Source organism: Protopterus annectens, chromosome 14.part0 (assembly GCF_019279795.1).
Source record: "Protopterus annectens isolate FY-2018-M chromosome 14.part0, PAN1.0, whole genome shotgun sequence".
In the NCBI taxonomy this organism is placed as follows: Eukaryota; Metazoa; Chordata; order Ceratodontiformes; family Protopteridae; genus Protopterus; species Protopterus annectens.
Genome location: NC_056748.1, coordinates 304,816,726 through 304,832,250, shown reverse-complemented (window position 1 = coordinate 304,832,250; position 15,525 = coordinate 304,816,726).

Here is a 15,525-nt window from a genome sequence, read left to right as displayed (position 1 = left end):
ACTCAATGTCAATCTAATGTGGGAGACAATCTACAATGAACATGATCTTTTCAGCACCTATATTCTCACAGCAACTAATGCTGGAAGTGAGGCCCAGCTGACAGAGGACCTGTGATCTGTGCAGCAATGAGAGGTGGTAATTTTACACCAGCCTAACTTTCAGCTTTCTGCATTCCTAACATATGCACCACCTAACAGGGTATGCAGTACATGCCCATGGAAGTACGAGCTCTACTATGCAGGCACTCAATTCCACCTAAAGAGTTTTAGCATCACCTGTGGTGCATAGTATGCTGCTTAACATTATCATATTACCCTCTGCACATCGCCTGTGGTGCATGCTGTGCTACTTAACATTATCATACCACCCTCTGTGCATTGCCTGTGGTGCAAGCTGTGCTGCTTAACATTATCATACCACCCTCTGCTCATCACCTGTGGTGCAAGCTGTGCTGCTTAACATTATCATACCATCCTTTGTGCATCACCTGTGGTGCATGCTATGCTGTTTAACATTATCATACCACTGTCTGCTACCTCCAGCAGTCATTGCAACATTAGATCACTTCATCTCTCTTCTTCTAAGATGGGGGAGCTAGCATCAGCTGCTCACTCCTACCTCACCCTGCCAACCCCTCCAGTGCCTAGATAGCTAACTGATCCTGGGTTGTCTGAGGCATAGTCAATGCTTTATCCCTGTATACCATTACTGGCTAAAGAACTGAAGACAAAGAAAACCAGATGTCAGACTGTGAGGGAGGGAATAAAAGGACTAGAGTTTCAGATTGAATCTCTAACAAAGCAGTCTGTGTCAGTCTTACAGAAGCTTTAAGACATGAAAAATAAATGTCAGTGCTTTGTATTCAGAATATTAAGAGGAATAAAGAGAGTGAAGTCAAGACCATGGTGCAGTTTATTTAAAGATGGCTCCCTGTATAGGTGATGAGACCTGAGGCAAATGTAAAACAAAAAAGCCCATAGATCTCTAGCATAAAATCCTGTACCCTCTGGGTTTCCCTGATCCATAAAAGTGAGTTTCTTACATTCTTGACAAAAAGAAGTAATTCTCAAAGTAGCGTGGACAAACCCCTCACTGTTATATAAAAATGCTGAAGTTTCATTGGCTAATCACTATTCATATTTAGTCAGAGAGCAAAGGAAGTACCTTTGAGCCTTTCTTTCTATGCTAAGATGACAGCAGGTTAAATGCACCATTTGGAATCCTTATACTTCAATGATTGCAACAAATCACAGCATACACAATTTCACAGATCTTGACTGGCCCTGGGAAGAGTTGCGAAGATTGAGACTGTTACAAATGGAATTTGGAGCAACACTAACACCAACTAAGAGTAAGCATCTGTTAGGATCAGCTAGGTGATAGTACTGGGCTGTTGGGCTAAAGCTCCTCCATCTTTTGTTAAATATTATTTATTTTAATATTTTTCTGCTGAAGGCTACTTTGAATTTATAAATTATTTTGAAATTTCAGAGGCACAATCATACATTATACACATGCATATGAATATTTTCTGAGCATGTATTCTAGCACAGAATTATGCCTGCATCATAGTTAACTGAATGCATCTTTGTGCAGGAATTTTTTTTAAGTTATATCTGCTGAGCTGTCTTGTGAAACAGCTCCAAAAATCATGGAATTTCTCACAGACATGCAGGCTGCTATGCCTACATTTATCACCTACTGTAAGTTTCATGCAGAAGTACAACTTATTTTTTTTTTGGGGGGGGGCATTTGGTGTGATTAATTAATAGCAGTTGAAAGAAAGAAATAGCATGGGCTGAGTAGCATGATAGCTATAGAGAGCTCTCCCTTACTCCACCTTCTTCTATACTCTTGTGTGTTTGGTTAGAATATTATGCTGAGCTGGGTGACCTAAATTCAGATCACACAGCTTCAAGATGCAAATGATTTTACATAAAATTGTTTGAAGTGAGTGAGATAACTGGAAGATTGCTGGGAAGGTGATTAGAGCAATAGCAGAGGTACAGCACAGTCAAGCATGCATCAAATCAAGCAAGTATGCCCATGACTACAGGCTTATTTCTATACTATTTTAGGAAAACACCATCATAGCAGAAACATTTCTGTCATAGTGAGACTGCACTGCAAAATAAGTCAGTGGTGAGGTTTGTAGTTTGATAAATAATTTGTAATACAACTTGGCTACATGTAAGACTGCACTTTAGAAATCCACAAACAATGCCCCTTTACAGTATCAGATCTATAACAATACCCTAAGTATCCATGAAGTGGTAAGGGACCTGGGATCACAGGTTGATGGTGACCTTAACGTCAACCATGTCTAACATTGTAAGGAAAGCTTTCCACGTAGTTCACTTGATTAGTAAAGGCATCACCTTGAGAGCAAAAGAAGTTATAACCACATTATACTCAGCAGTTATCTGGCCCATAATTGAGTACAACACCCCATTTGGTATGTACCGTACTAAGCACCTACAGCAATTAGAGAGACCTCAGAGGCTTCTGTCAAAGAAGATCAAGGGCCTCCAGCATGTGCCTCACATGGACTGACTAAAATCCTTGTCACTATACTCCATATCTTATAGAATTCTTACAGAAGACTTGTGCCTGGCCTTCAGAGCAATCCAAGACCCAAAACTAATGAATTTATGGCATATTCATAAATCAAATGGGAGTAGGGCTACCTATTCCAGGGGCTTAAATATAGCCTGTGACTTAAAAAGGACATGCTGGAGGGACAGATTTATCTCCCAGCAACTGCCACATCTTTGCAACAGGCTACCAATTCATGTGAAACAGAGCATCTCTATGACACTGTTCAAGAGGAACCTGAATGAGTGGATGGGGCACCATTAATTCTTACTGTGATAGCACTCACAACACCCCTGAACATGGGCAGCCATCACTAAATGCAATCTTATTTATTGACTAGTATCTCTACAGTATTACATCGGGTTTATAACCTAGTAATCTCCTATGATCCTATGAAACTTCAGTTAATTTTGTCCCCAAATATATTTCTCAAAATCTCTTTCTCTCTCCTTTATCTGAGAGGCTTCCATGGTTCATTAGGTCCATTCAAGAGTATTGTATTTCAATGCATCCTATGACATAATTTTCTGAACTCTTAGCCATATTCATTTAGTTTATTTTGCATATTGTCCTACACAACGATAATAATTTCTATTTGTTCTGCTCTATATTAGTTCCTTTTCCCATTTCTTAATTTTATTATTGTCCACTTGATTGTCATTACAAAATAACCATCATGGAGTCCATCCTTGATCTTCTACTCCAAGATCCTCACATCTGTTCAGCTTACCCCTCACAGACCGGGACCCAGCTAATCAGGGGCATTCTAACGTGTAGGTAACCAGAAAGGTATAGAGATGCAGACAGAGAGACAGAGAGAGAACGTGAGGGCAGCATAGTTTGTCTCTAACCTGACAGTTGCAGGCAGCATTTTATGTCCTACTCACTGCCCCATGCCACACACCTTGTGCAATTGTGTCTATGCAGTATTAGCTCACTGATGAACCACTGGTGCATTCTACAATTTGCACTGGAGGACTAGAATCCCCAATCTCTATTAACATCTGTAATCCAGAGGAAAAATCACCTCCCCTACCCCTGGAGTAGGTGAGCCAGTAAAAAAATGGCACTCATTGACTATCCTGCCTGATAACTACTCAGAGCTCAGGTCTTCTAACTGACCCTGGGTGACCATAGCCACAGTCATGGCTCCTTCTACCTGTGTCATGAGGCTAGATATGCATTGCATTTGTTACAGTGCATGGTGATTATAGCACTATAAGGAATCATTAGCATAGCACATGAAGGAAAGTGCATGAACAGTTTCCTAGTGAGGGAAGGTGCTGTGATTTTACTGATTTACATTGACAAACATCCTGCACTAGGAAAGGAGCAGCAACTCAGAAAAACAGGGTGCAAATCCTTCATGTTGATTTGCCTGATTCAAGGTCTCATCAGCTGGCACATTTCTACGTTTACATCAGTATTCAAATGTTATGCATAATCATGCAAATTATTTCATTTGATATAATCATTTTGTTTAGGACATTTCTGATTGACTGTTTTGTGCTGCCATCTCATCTTCTGCAAAAGGAATTACAAACCACTATGGTTTTAAGTCTACAGACTATAGACTATGTCACTCAGATTTTTTTTATTCAAATATTTTATTAAATTTTGCATGAAAAATAAAAGAGAGCAAATGACAAACCAATAAATACTGGGACTTAATTTTATTTCTGTGACAAGGAAATATACTTAGCTATTTATTTTATTTTTGTGACAAAAATATATACTTAACTATTCACTTATTGTAGCTTTTCCATCAATCCATCCTTTCATTAGTTTTAAGTCACATCTGACTCTTATAGTGAATCTATGAACAGCCATTACTATGCACAGAGTTTACTAGGCATGTAGGAAACATGAGTAAATAAACAAACTTTCCTCTGTGTCACACAGACCCACAATACATACCCTACTATAAACAATTTAGAGTCAACAGTTCACCTATTATATGTCTTTGAAATGTGGGAGGAAACAGGAGTACCTCAAGAAAACCCATGTGAGCTCTTTTAAGTATTTTTTAAGAGGTAGTGTACTGATCCATAAGGATCAACCTCAGCCACAGCATAGGAGCAAGTGACTTGCTCAGAGTCAACGGTATATAAATGGAGTCTGAAAGATTCAAACCCTGGACTACAAGATGAAGCATATTAAAAGCTCATAGCTTAATGCAGTTCAAAATAATGTAGAAGAAACAGAGCATCCTGCTATGGGAATTAAATTTTATGGTGGGCAGATGATGTTGTTAAGGCCTTCAGATTATACACATGGGGAGACTTTATTTATTGATTTACTAATTTGCCGTTTTTGACTGGGAAAGTCCAACTGAGCACAGCCCATTTTCAACAGAGGCCCAGGGAGAAAAGCTCCATCACAGTACATTGATATTAACAAGTGAATTTAGATAGTTGTCAGGAAAAAAAACAACAGCTAAATTTCTCATAAAAACAAACATAATTACAAGACAGATATACATACAGTAAAGTATTTGCACTAATATGTATAAGGGTATACAGTTCTGATGGGACTAAAGTCTTGCAGGAACTAAAATTTATTATGTAGAAGAGAAAACATTGTAAAGAAGTTTGGTGTTCTTACATTTCAGTACAGAAAGTTTTTTAAAGAGATCAGGAGATACAGTATAATGAAAAATATAGTTGAGAAATAAGTTATAAAATTATGAAGGAGGGGAGATATTAGTATTTTATAGGATGATAGTGGTAATAGCAGTGGGGTGAGAAAGCAGGATTAGTTTTAGCTAAGGTGCTTATTCCTAATTGAGTTTATGGAATGTTTATAACTTAGGTATATAAGTATATATGAAATGCTAGAGAGAGGTAAAGCAGTGGATGGAGGCAGCTAGAAAAACAGAAGGATGAGAAGTAGTGTTTAAGGGGGGTGAATAGGGGTATAATGATTCAAGTACAGGAGAGTAATAAGAAGTTAGTGACAGATAATAAGAAGCCTGTGCTTTTACTAGAGGTCAAACTGGAGCATGGCCAGGACTGGATTTTCTAGCTTGGAAGTTTGTTAGACATATTTACTTATGTTGTGATGATCCAGAGTTTGGAGATGTAACAGAAGTATAGTGAGTCCCGTGATGAATTATTTGCTTTCCTAGTGCTTAGTAAAATTTTATCATTTGAACAAAGGTCTCTTTTAGAGGGTTTTGGCTTTGGATGATGAGATGTAGCACAAAATGGCATATTTCTTAGCTAAGCTTCACCTAAATATGCAGACTGCTCAAGATCACGAAATGTTATCACGCACAATAACCCGTAGTGAAACTGAGACAGTACTTAAGCAACTAAAATATGGTAAATCCCAGGAACAGATGGGGTTCAAGCATAAACATATAACTGTGCAAGAAACTAGAAGATGGAGTATTTATGGGAGGCTTGCAGGGGAGCTTGAGAAGACCAAAGGTTTCCAGCATCATAGCTTCATTCAACACTGATGATCCTTAAGTCATCCTATAGGCCAATATCTCTTCTTAATGTAGATTATAAGAGCTTCATGTGAGTATGGGTACTACAGCTTTGGGAAAACTATGCTTAACTTATCCAGTCAGAGCACTGTGGCTTTGTAAAAGGCTAGCAGAGATCTGACAATATCAGAAGTGTACTACTATTAATAGAATACTCAAACAATATGGAGGAATCACATTTCGTACTTAGCTTAGATACTAGAAAAAGTCTTTGACTGGGTAGGATTTGAGTCTAACATACTGCAGGATTACCAGTTTCCAAAACCAACTAGTTTTATCCTTTTATCCAAGACTGGTGTTTTTTTTTTATCCAAGACTTGGAGAGGTGTGGAACTGTGAATAACTAGCTTTTCAAAAAAAGAAAAGAGAATTAAATAATTTTAATTGTTTCAGTTCTACATAAATACGTCAGTTGCACTTAGTGACCTGTATGGTAATAATACTTTGTACTTTTCTGCTCCATTCCATTTGTTTGCATTTATAAGTTTGTTCTGGGACCTTAGTCTTTTGGTTACATTAGCAGTTGTGGGAAGATTGTGTTTCTGCATTATTCTGTACTTCTATTTCCACAAGTAGAATTACTTGTAAAAGCTGTTTGTATTTTAAACCACACAGACCCATAGTCTTGTAGTTTAATTTACAGTTGTGGAAGAACTGTGTACTCCTGCAAGATTTTCAGCCTTAGACATTTATTATTGTATTTTTTCCATAAACAGTGTTACTGGTAAGATTATGCAGTGTCTGATGCCTTAAACTGTAGTAGAAGGTCGATAGTGAGAGAATTGTCTCTGCTCCAGTTTGTGTGTCTGACCCATCCCATTAAGCTATAGTTTTTGAAAGAGCTCCATTATTGCCTTTATTTAATTATATGCCTCACTAGCTAGCCTGCTTGATTTTTCCCATCCCTACCACTCTTATTCCTGTTGTTGTTTCATAACAAAGGTGTGTCTTTGGCCTCCACCCCTTATGATAATCTTATTTCCAAAGTCCCTCCCTCTTGTCTTTTGCTGCTATTGACTGATGTATAAGCTATTTATAAACTCTTCCCACCAGAGCCAGATCTAGCACTAAGTGACCAACGTAGCCGCCTAAGGCTCACTGGCTGGGCGGGAGCCCATGCTAGTCAGGGGACTGTCACGTTAATTTTTTTGAAATGTTTTAATTAAAAAAATAAGGCTGTTCTTCTTTAAGAATACCCTTTGCATCCAGACACAATATTTGTGAGTGTATCATCACACAAACCTGTTGTTTGTTTACATCTTCCATTCCGCATGGACAGAATTTGAATAGAAGATATTCCTAGGTAATAGTTTCCTGCTTCAACAGTGTGTGTGTGTGTGTGTGTGTGTGTGTGTGTGTGTGTGTGTGTGTGTGTGTGTGTGTGTGTGTAAATGCCCTAGTAAGGGGTAGTAGCTGGTTACTAATTTGCTCAGGCTCAAACCCTATAGCTTAGTTACAAGAAACAAGAGCCTGAATCCTCTACCCAACTACCAAGCTGCTAAACAAATTACATTTTCAGGCATATTTTCAAGGAATTATTTCAGGTGCATTTTCAAGAAATTGCTTCAGGTACATTTTCAAGGAATTGCTTCAGGTGCATTTTTCAAGGAATTCTGAGCTTCAGTGGAAGAGAAGTTTACTGCTGCTCATGCTAAGTCTATTTAAAATGTGCAACTGTTTTGTTTAGCAAATTGTATCACTATTGTGCTATAGAAATAAAAGGTATTGTTAGTACCACACAATTTGTTTTTGATGCAGAAGGTTGTGGGTTCTACTCCCACAGCATGTAGATGGATTACTGATACTGCGTTGTACTTTAAGGGGGGTGAGGTGCTGCAGTCCTGAGTATGTCTTTGTTTGGATGAGATGCCTAGAAGCTATGAACCTGTTATCAGTTTGCCATTTATTCCCTATTGCAGTATTACCAGCTTACCTTTTTTAATGTAACATAGGCAATTTATTCTTCAAGGGCAGCAGGCACTGAATTTGTAGATGAAACACTGAAATATAAAGTTGTTTGTTAGCAGCAACCTCTTCATTAGTTACAGATCTCTTTAATGTGGAATTATTCAAAAGACGTTTACTTCTGTGGAGATTGTCCATATTGACTGATATTGGAGAACTGTAATGACAGAAGTTTAAGTGACTTTTTATGGTTGAAATATTCTAACTTGGCCATTTTTGTCACTGTTATTGGTTCATACATTTTTCTTTCATTACTTACTAGAAAATGTTCAAAACTACAAATTTAAAACAGTCTCTAACAAGTGGTGCTGTATTATACAAGGTGTGATAATATGGGCTAGTGCCAGCATAGCCAGTTGGAGTTCTGTAAAGAATGATATGACCTTAGACTATCAAATTGATTTATACAAAATGTTTGTGTTACACATTTATTAGAAGTGTATGTCATTTGAATATCAAACTGATTGGCACAGATGCTTATATTACAAATGTAGTAGAACTGTATGGCATTTGAATATCAAACTGATTTGCACAGATGTTTATGTTACAAATCTATTAGAACTGCATGGCATTTGAAATTCAAAATGTGTTTGTAAAGTTGCTAGTGTTAAAAAATGTATCAACAATGGGTCCTGCTGGACAGAGAAGGAATATACATGTGAGACTGTATGTATATATGTTAGCAAAGGGCACTGGAAGAGGAGGGCTTAAACAGCTAGCTTACTTCTTGCTTTAAGAAAAATACTGTTAATTGGACCACCTGTTGGGCCATGGAGGTGCTTATCTCATAGCTTTGAATAGGAGTGGATACGACATGTCTGGAAGAAACCTTTGTTCATTAGCTCAGTAAAAAGAAGGGAAGTCTCAGGCACTGCCATAAATATTACCAAAACTTTAGATATGCATCTTATCACATCTATGTTAACATCCTGTCTCAAACTTCAAGAAGAATAGTGTGAGAACTTAGAGTCAGGTAACCAAATGAGGTCATTCTGCCAACCATCTTAAAAATGTTAGATATTACAAAGCAAAGTCTCTCAGTAATGAGTATTCTATCTTGGGCCTGACAACAAGAAGGACCATTCACCACATCATCTGCCTTCTTCTATTAGGTAAGTGGAGAATAGTAATTCTCATAGATTCAGTCAGGAAACTATATTGAAGCTTAGTTTAGATATTGTTTTTTTTGTCTGAGTCTGTCCATCAATGTTATTTTGAATATTTCCTGTGATTTGAACTCTGTGGTTTACTGTAAATGTATACTGAGCATTTTCATGTTCTTTTATTATTTATTATTAAATATATTTAAAACTGTTATTGTGGCTGGTTCTTTTAGAAAGTATTTAACCTTTGAGAGTGCTTATATTTATTTGGTGACACTGTGGGCCACTCCTGAAGGCCTAACTGTCTTGGTCAACTACTACCATTTGTATTAGTATTAATATTACACTGTATAATTGGGCATCCTTTGTTAAGGGCATTAGAGTAGCTGATTGTGGAGTGTCTGGTGGCAGTGATAACTACCTTATACTCTGGGCAGAAGGGGGCACAGCAGGTAAATCTGTGCCAGCCTTTCCCATCTGTGTGTGTGTGTGTGTGTGTGTGTGTGTGTGTGTGTGTGTGTGAGTGTGTGTGTGTGTGTGTGTGTGTGTCTAAATCAAATCTCAAAGTGTGCTTGTGTCAGCTACTTGGAGCCGAGACATGAAGCACTGCTTTCACAGAGAGAGTGGTGGAGGACTTGGCTTGAGCACTCGTCTGAGGACTTAACTCCACAGTGCTAGTGGGAAGCCTTATTGAGGACCTAGAGGGAGACAGATAGAGACATCCAGACCTCTAGCTGAGTGTGTGCCCTGTTTGCTCTTAATGGAAATTGTGCTTGATGCAGAGAGGTCTGCGTCTGGAAATACTGAGTGTATCCATTTGTATTCCAAGTGAACATCCCTCTCCAGTGTCAGTGGTGAAGATTCAGGCCCCTTGATTACTGGCCCAGACAGGGGTCATCACATATTGGTGAGCAGTGGTGATGATATTGAACTTCTGTGGCTTGTAAGCAGTTGTCACTAAAGAAGGTGTTTGTACTCTCAGCAGCCACAAGGTAGACATTCAGAGTTTCATATCACAATAATTTTATTTATTTACGTTTTAGTTATTTTAGTTTAGTCAGGCAAAAATGTCAGCAGAGGATTATGGCATGGTGACAAAGAACCAGTTGGCCAAGTTGTACAAAGCCAAAGGACTAGTGTATGCCAACCTGAGTAAAGAGGAAATTATTTCAGCCTTAGTCACAGTTCAGACCAGCATCCAGGAGGATAACCAGTCTGATAATGGCAATTTGCAGCCTTCAGAAACAGGACAGTTCAACTTTTCCTTGGAGGACTTAAAAATCCATCTGGAGTTAAAGAAACTTGAACTGGAGGCCAAAGGTTTGGAATTAGAATCAGCAGTAAGACTGCGGTATTTGGAGGCTGAAGAAAAGGAGAAACAGACGGAATTAGAATCAGCAGAGAGACTGCAGCATTTGGAGGCTGAAGAAAATGAGAAGCAGCGTCAACATGATAGGAAGATGCTGACTCTTCGCCAGGGTCATGGAGGTAATGGGGAAGGGAATAGCCAAACCCCAGAAGCAATAAAGGTCAATACATTTCTTCTACAATTTACAGAGGGTGATAATTTTGATAGTTTTATTCACATAACACCAATATGAGGGTCCTTGTCGGCAGAAACCACACAAGTAAATCCTTAACGCGTTTATTTAAAATCCAACAGAGCGTTTTCGCCACAGTACACTGTGGCTTCATCAGAGGCAATAAAAAACAGTCATAAAACACTCCGTTTAAGTCAGGTAAACCAGGAAGTGACATCTTCCTGTTTCCTGAACACGGCAGCGAATTTTTTAAAAAAATCATTAACATTTCTTTAAAAAGTTATTATCTACTGAACACTAATGTACAACAAAACAATTACAGCTTGTAAAATCTTAATAACTTATTACAAGAAAACTACAAAATGTACAAGAATGCAGGACCACAACAAACAACTTGCTACTGGATGTAACTTATACCTGTAAAGATAAAGGGGGCGGTGGGGAGCCCAGATGTAATCACATAAATACAGTTTAATGTAGGGCATACTTCAGTAAGTGACCCATGGTAAATGTATATAGAACAGTACCTGGGAGATCAAAAGGCTAAATTGTGTATATATCCCAATTGTTGAAAAACTACCGATACCTATGTGTTATCAGGGACCAACCCATCCCTATCTACACAAGATGGTAACACAAACGTTGGCTAGCTGGCAACGTGGGATATACCCTATCTAAGATAGCTCTTCAGTTTTAAAACAGGGGCTATGTTACAGTTACTGTTCAGACCAGGATATCTAAATGCATCTAAACGTAACTGCCATTCCAGCTCTCGATTTTCCAGAATTAATGAAAAAGGGCCACCCCTAACCTTCAATGGAACATGGTCAATAGCCATAAGTTGAAAGCTATGACCTGGGTTCAGGGCAATATGCTTTGCCAGTGCGTTGTCATCTTTACTATTTTTAAATATTGCCATGTGTAATTGCTGCCAAGGGTTCTACATTGGGAAAACGGACAGGCGTGTCCGGGACCGAATGTATGAACACCTGTATGCGATTAAAAATAGTAAAGATGACAACGCACTGGCAAAGCATATTGCCCTGAACCCAGGTCATAGCTTTCAATTTATGGCTATTGACCATGTTCCATTGAAGGTTAGGGGTGGCCCTTTTTCATTAATTCTGGAAAATCGAGAGCTGGAATGGCAGTTACGTTTAGATGCATTTAGATATCCTGGTCTGAACAGTAACTGTAACATAGCCCCTGTTTTAAAACTGAAGAGCTATCTTAGATAGGGTATATCCCACGTTGCCAGCTAGCCAACGTTTGTGTTACCATCTTGTGTAGATAGGGATGGGCTGGTCCCCTTGGATAACACATAGGTATCGGTAGTTTTTCAACAATTGGGATATATACACAATTTAGCCTTTTGTTCTCCCAGGTACTGTTCTATATACATTTACCATGGGTCACTTACTGAAGTATGCCCTACATTAAACTGTATTTATGTGATTACATCTGGGCTCCCCACCGCCCCCTTTATCTTTACAGGTATAAGTTACATCCAGTAGCAAGTTGTTTGTTGTGGTCCTGCATTCTTGTACATTTTGTAGTTTTCTTGTAATAAGTTATTAAGATTTTACAAGCTGTAATTGTTTTGTTGTACATTAGTGTTCAGTAGATAATAACTTTTTAAAGAAATGTTAATGATTTTTTTAAAAAATTCGCTGCCGTGTTCAGGAAACAGGAAGATGTCACTTCCTGGTTTACCTGACTTAAACGGAGTGTTTTATGACTGTTTTTTATTGCCTCTGATGAAGCCACAGTGTACTGTGGCGAAAACGCTCTGTTGGATTTTAAATAAATGCGTTAAGGATTTACTTGTGTGGTTTCTGCCGACAAGGACCCTCATATTGGTGTTGTTTGGTTTGGTTTATCTTCATTTGCTTCGTGGTAGTTTTACTCACATATTTGAAAGAGTATGTAAACAGTATAATGTTGACCAAGGGCTCTGGGTACTGTTCCTGACCCCCTTCCTCCATGGTAAATCTGTAACTATTGTTTCTAAATTGTCTGATACTGATTTCTTAAACTATGATACAGTTAAAAATGTTTGTTGGAATGTTTTAACACTTGAAACTTACAGAAAAATAGTTTTCTGAGCATAGATCCAAGGGAGATGAAAGTGTGGGTGGTTGTATTGCTGAGTTAAGCATTTATTTTCATAGGTGAGTGAGGGGGAGTCAAGTCACCACTTTCGAAGGGCTGGCAGGCCTTTGGTGAGGCAACAAGCCCTTAACGCTTTGCCTGAGGACATGAGAATCTGGTTGGCAGACATGGGATGCAACTCTGTAGATCAGCTGGGGGGAAAAGGGTCTATACTTAGCAAGCAGGGCATCCCTGCACAGGAAAGGTATATCCATTGCTGCACATGGATGGGCAGCCTAAACCACTCTAACAGAGTCTGCCAGTAACAGGGGAAGCCACTAGTTTAGATACATGGCCAGTATCAAGGGTTAAATGTTTAAAATGTAACTAGTTGGGCTATGTTAGCATATATATATCCATGGAGGCAAGGCAGGGAATAACAGCTGGGGTAGCTAGCAAGTGGGAATAACAGAATGCCAGTGGTAAGTTGTCTGAAGACAACTGGGGTACCAAAGTACCACTAGAGTTTGTATCCTATCTTGTTGGATAGAAAACAGGCCATTGTCAAGAGAGACACATTGTGTGTAACCACTGTGAAGCCTGCAGTGGTTAAAGAGGAGCAGTACTTGTTTGGGCAGTCCACTCCAGTCAAAGCTTTAGGAGGGATCCCATTCTAATTGCCTTTGGCCAGGGTTCACCTTGACTGGGAGGGTGGAAAAGGAAGCAAGCAAGTAGGTGTGTTTGAGGATATCCCCAGCAGATGTCTTTATAGGGAATGAGCACAAGGTCCTCCCTATTATGGTATTTTGATAATGCAGTACCTTGTGTGCATGCAGTGACATGCAATCAGTCTTGGAGACAGGCATGTCGGTCTGGTAGCCTGGGGGAGACCTAGACAGACTGCACCTCTGAAGCCAGGACCGGTGATGTGGCTAATTCAGGGAGGGAGCTACCCTGTAGCAGTGAGCCTGAAGATGAGCCACAGCTGCTGGTAGGTACTGATGTTCCCTTGCAGAGGATGACTGCAAGGGCAGATGCAAGTGATAGTATCCAGGATGACAGTGAGGCACTACTGTCAGAAGATAGCAGACTTCCTGTAGAAGGGGAGCTGGAAAAAGTCACAAAGATAGAGTTGAGACAGGCTCAGCTCTCACACCCTACATTACAAGGCTTGAGGGAGGTAGCTAGGGAGACACCTGATTCTCAAGGAAAAGGGGAGTCTGTATAATGGAACAAAGTGCTACTGTATAGAGAGTGCACCCCAGAGGGAGGGCTAGAAGGTGAGGTAATACAGCAGTTGGTAGTGCCCAGAGCTTACCATCTGGCACTTCTTGCCATAGTCCATGACATACCTTTTGCAGGTCATACGGGAATAAAGTGTACCAAGAGATGTATTATGCAGAACTTTTACTGGCCTGGGATTGCCAGGGATGTAACAGGGTACTGCAGGACCTGTGAGCAGTGCCAAAAAGTAGGCAAGGCAGACGACAAGGTGAAAGTTCCTTTGATGCCTTTGCCTGTGATTGAGGAGCCATTTCAGAAGGTAGCTGTGGATATTGTGTGGACTCTGTGTACCCCAAGTTCCACAGGGAAGAAGTATATCCTAGTGGTAGTAGATTATGCTACTAGACACCCTGAGGCAGTGGCTCTGTCCTCTATTGAGGCAGAGAAGGTGGCAAGTGGTTTGCTAGACATTTTCAGCAAGGTAGGTTTCCCAAAAGAAATGCTGACTGGAAGGCGTGCCAGTTTTATGTCAGACCTGCTTGCATGTGTGTGAGCGCTGTGGAGTGAAGCACCTAAAGACTACCCCCTACTACCCCCGGACTAATGGTCTTGTGGAAAGGTTAAACTCTGCACTAAAGACCATGCTATAGCATTTGCAGTCCATTTTAAAAGAGAATGGGACAAATATTTGCCCATTCTGCTGTTTGCTTACAGAGAGGTACCCCAGGAATCCACATGTTTTTCACCCTTTATGTTGCTGTATGGGCATAATGTGATGGAGCCACTAGATTTGTGATGAGTGGGAGGGTGAGTGTAAATCCCAGGAAAACCTTGACAGGAGCACAACAGCAGAAAATGTCTGGTATGACAGAAATGCTCAAGCCAGAGAGTATGCTGAGGGACAGCAGGTGGTTGTGCTTATTCCTGTCAGACACAATGAGCTGCAGGCAGCTTGGGAGGGACCCTTCAAAGTGGTAAGGAAGGTCAGTGATGTTAACTACATAGTAGAACTGCTAAGCAGGAGGCAGGGGCACAAATTGTACCATGTTAACATGATGAAGCCTTACCGTAATAGGGAGGACCTTGTGCTGAGTATTTGCAGTAGATGACAGGAGGAGTCTAAGGGGAATCTGGTGACGGATCTCAGTGAGGCTTGGACTGACACCTTAGTGAAAGGGATAGCAATGTCCCAGCAGCTGTCCCCTACCCAGGTCTGAGAAATTTGAGCAGTGTTACAGCAGTTTTGGAACATGTTCACTGGGAAACCAGGGTGCATCCACCTGGTTCAACACCATGTGGATACAAGACCTCAAAGACCTATCAAGCAGGTCCCTTACAGGGTGCCTGAGCGAGTCAGACAGACTCTGAGGGAGGAGATACAAGAGATGTTGGAACTGGGAGTAATCCAGGAGTCCAGCAGTCCCTGGGCCTCCCCAGTGGTGCTGGTACCAAAAAAAGGATAGCAGCTCCAGGTTGTATGTGAACTACAGAAGACTAAATAGTCACACAGAG